Source organism: Clupea harengus, chromosome 6 (genome assembly GCF_900700415.2).
Source record: "Clupea harengus chromosome 6, Ch_v2.0.2, whole genome shotgun sequence".
In the NCBI taxonomy this organism is placed as follows: domain Eukaryota; kingdom Metazoa; phylum Chordata; class Actinopteri; order Clupeiformes; family Clupeidae; genus Clupea; species Clupea harengus.
Window position 1 is genome coordinate 13,285,022 of NC_045157.1, and position 4,595 is coordinate 13,289,616.

A 4,595-nucleotide genomic window follows, 5' to 3' on the forward strand; every position below is an offset into this window, starting at 1 on the left:
CACACACACACACACACACACACACACACACACACACACACACACACACACACACACACACACACACACACAATCAAGACCCATCAGCCCAAAGTGGCAAGATAACAAAACCTGTTATTACTCCTACTAACCCAGTGGCAACTTCTCCTCGGGCTGTAACACACTCTTTTTTTCTCCACACACACACACACACACCACACAAACACACACACACACACACACACACACACACACACACACACACACAAACACACACACACTTCTCCTGACCTACTTCTGCTGAGGGAGTGAAAGAGAAAAGCTGAGAGGATGGAGAGATCATGGTGAAAGGGTCACAGAGGACAAACGACAGAGGAGGAGCACAGTGATGTGTGATGGACTAGCCTGGCATGTGAGGATGTCTGCTCACTTGTGTCTCTGTGTGTGTGTGTGTGTGTGTGTGTGAGTGAAAGAGAAGGATGAGGAGGAAGATGAGGAGAGAAAAGAGGGAGAGGCAGAAAAAGAAGGACAGCAGAGACAGCTGGGGAGACGGAAGCTTTAAGGATGGCTAGCGTTAGCTCCCGCTTCTGTTTCTGTTTCTCTGGGAAAAGCGGAGCAGAAAATGGAAAAAGGAAACGCCTCTGTCACCTCAGATGACCCGAGCAAGAGTGGGCGGCCCAGTCGCACCAGCGCACACACACACACACACACACAGCCAAAGTCCCACACACACACACTGATCTTCCCAGACTACCGTGGCCTCTGTCCAGCGCCTTCATTTAACTTTCTCAGATGTTTTGTTTGTGTGTGTGTGTGTGTGTGTATGTGTGTCAGAGAAAAGGAGAATGTGAAATGCCAAACAGTGTAGCAGAAACATTGCTGTCTCTCCCCAAACATACACATATGTACACGCACAAAAAAGCATTCACACACACACACACACACACACACACACACACACACACACACACACACACACACACACACACACACACACACACACACACACACGAAAGCCTTGATACAGTGATGCAGGGAGTTATATGTTTATTAACAGCTTATCAGGGAGTGTGTCTATGTTTGTATTTTGGGAGTAGTGAGTGAGAATTTAAGGGTTGTGTCATGATAGAAAATGTCAAGTTCTTCCATCTCTGTCACTCAAACACATACACAGAGAGAGAGAGAGAGAGGAGAGAGAGAGAGAGAGAGAGGGAGACCCCAGAAGACTCCTTTCATACAGTCAGAGACAAGGGAGCCTCACAGCCTTATAAGGACTCGAAAATGTCCTCAGATTATTTCATAGAACTGCAAATACAAGAAATGTATATCTGCTGCTTTGGGAGGGAGGGAGGGAGGGGAGGGGTGGATGGAGTAGATGAGGTAAGGGGTTCGGAGACTAAAAGAAAGGAGTAGGAGAGAGCGAGGGGGGAGGGAGGGAGTCCGAAAAAAAAAGGTGAGGGAAAGTGAGTGTCTCGGACTGAGGCAGACGGAGAGGAGAGAGGAAAGAGGAGGTGAGCGGGAGAGGAGAGAGGAGAGAGGAGAGGAGGTGAGCGGGAGAGGAGAGAGGAGGTGAGAGGCGGTGAGCAGGAAAGGAGAGAGGAGGTGAGCGGGAGAGGAGAGAGGAGGTGAGTGGAGGTGAACGGGAGAAGAGCCAGCGGTGGAGGGTGAAAACAGATGTCCGCACAAGGACTGGGTGATATTACTGAATACTTTCCTCCTAAATTAAACAATCCCACCATCCTATGAGAGACAAATCCCATCGCTACGAAGGGGAAAGAGAACAGAGAGAAAGAGAGGAAGTGAAGGGAGGGAGGGAGAGAGGGATGGGGCCCACTTGAGGGGGAAGGAGAGGTGAAGAAAGGTAAAAGGCTGAATTTCTCTCAAACGCTGAAGCCTGAAGCACACACACACACACACACACACACACACACACACACACACACACACACACACACGTAATGAATACACACACCAATTGTTCTGATTTAGCTCGTGTCAATGTTCACCCAGTGCTCACTTCAGATGTGTGTTTGGTCAAGCGTTTGACTTGCTTTAAACCAGCAGAAAAAAACACAGACAGAAGCGCTCCACAAGAAGCAGCCTATTACATCACATCCTGCTGTCAGCACGCGACCACAGCTCTGACATCATTGCACAGACATTATGTAGGTCACACACACACACACACACACTCACAGCGTGTGCGTGAGCCGCAGTAGTGTGAGTTGAACCCAGAGGGACCTGCAGCGTATTTAAAACGCTTCAAGATTGGAGCGCAGGGTTATAAACGTCTGAGAATGCTGTGGTTTTCCTCTCCCAATAAACACCACACGCTGGCCTGCTTCTGCAGCGCGTGCAAAAGCACAGACACACACACCCACACATATACACACACATGACTACACTTCATATGCATATTCATATGTATACATACACACACACATACATAATCCTCTCCGATACGCATCTAATTTAGCCCAGTAAATGCAGTTTACATACACACACTGTACACACATGTAGACATGTAATAGTGGACTGTCTTTTATCATGCATATGCGCATAGCATAGAAGTGAACCTGTTTTAACCTGACAGCGTATCCATGCAGTAACTGTGAAAATGCATCTCCCTGGGGTATACTGCCAGGCGATACCGGTGTTTGTGTCACCCTGTGGATATCTGTGGTTGTCTAGTAATGTCTATGTTTCCTTTGTATCTGTGGTTGTCTAATAATGTCTATGTTTCCTTTGTATCTGTGGTTGTCTAGTAATGTCTGTGTTTCCTTTGTGCTCTGACAGCCATGCCTTTTTGGTCATGTCAGTGCTGATGTCTTTGTGCAAAAACTGTGATCGTGAGGGGCACTGTATCCCTGACCACATTCGGGCTTGACCCCCATGGAAGACACGGTTTCGAATCCAGCCCGATGTCATTTCTCCTGTCCACTCCCCACCTCTTCTCCCTCTCATTTCCTGTCCCACTCTTCACTGATCTATCAATTAAAGGCATAAAAAGCCCCCCAAAAAAAAACTGTGATCGTCTTGTGAAGATCTCTGGATGGGCAACGAATGGTAAACTCTGTCTTGAGTTATTTTGCTGATTTTGGTGACGTTTTCTGTGATTGTATGGGTACACACAACCTGCCTCAACTCTGTGACCATTTGTTTATGTCTCCACTAGTGTTATACTACAGCCGTTTACGTACTTGTTTAGAGCTGTCTGTGCTCCTGCTGTGCCGTCTGTGATATCTGTGACTGGTGCTGTCTGTGGCGCTGTGATATCTGTGACTGGTGCTGTCTGTGGCGCTGTGATATCTGTGACTGGTGCTGTCTGTGGCGCTGTGATGTCTGTGACTGGGGCTGTCTGTGGTGTGTGGCGCTGTGATGTCTGTGACTGGGGCTGTCTGTGGTGTGTGGAGCTGTGATGTCTGTGACTGGGGCTGTCTGTGATTGGAGCTGTGATGTCTGTGACTGGTGCTGTCTCACAGTCCCCCCCCCCCCATCAAAAGCAAATGTCTGTGGTCTGAGGGTGCGCTGCTGTGGCCTTCATGTTCTCCCCTCAAAACGTGTCCTTGAATAAACTCTGAACTCACAAAACAAGCATCTGTTTCTAGTTACACACGCTGCTGATTCGCACTCATGAGAGACTTAGAGAGAGACAGACAGACAGACAGAGAAAAGACAATGAGCAATAATTATAGCATTAAGGCATTGATTACAAACACACACACACACACACATTCACATGTCTGCAATACTGGGTGTTGTGTGTAGTGTTAAGCTCTGAGGCAGATGCTGGAAGTGTCATTCCTACACACATTCTCACTACACGCTTACTACTGCTTGTGTCCTCGTGACTCATAAAAAATGGCCAATCATTCTGTTCATTCAGAAAACAAGTGGCAGAGCAACAACTGTGAAACCGCATTGAACACATGCAGGAGGGGGAGCTGAGGGTGAGAGGGAAAACAGGCAAAGAAAGGGAGAGGGAGAGGGAGAACAGGCAAAGAGAGAGAGACAAGGAGAGGGAGAGGGAGAGAGAGAGAGAGAGAGAGAGAGAGAGAGGGAGAGGGAGAGGGAGAGGGAGAGGGAGAGGGAGAGACAGAGAGAGGGAGAGGGAGAGACATTAAAACCACTATCTTATTCCAGCATTCTTCTTTCATTGGACACAGTTGTGTGCTTGGCCCAGGGTGGCTGTGTGATGCTGAGGGAATAATTCTTTATTATACTTTATTATATTCCACCCTACTCAGCCTCTTCACCGTGAGTAATCACTCCACGTTTGCTGTACTTTAACCATTGAGTTGTACAACGTCAATATTCGATTTAATCAAGGTGAGAGAGCAGAGGCGGATTTAATAAGGTTACATGTAACAGTGTTGGAGTTAGGAAAGGGAGCAAACGGAGTAGAGGAAATGTACAAATGATCATGTACCGTGAAGACAGGTGACTGCAGAAACTAATGTGCACAAACAGCCTTTCTGACTCAACTTGGCTGCAGAGTAATAGCATTGGTTGCTTGGCAGCGCTTGGAGCCAAAAACCCAGGCTGCGTGCCCGTGCCCAATCACAGCCCTGAGGATATCCTCTACCAACCCCACAAACACAAGTGTCATATTGCCT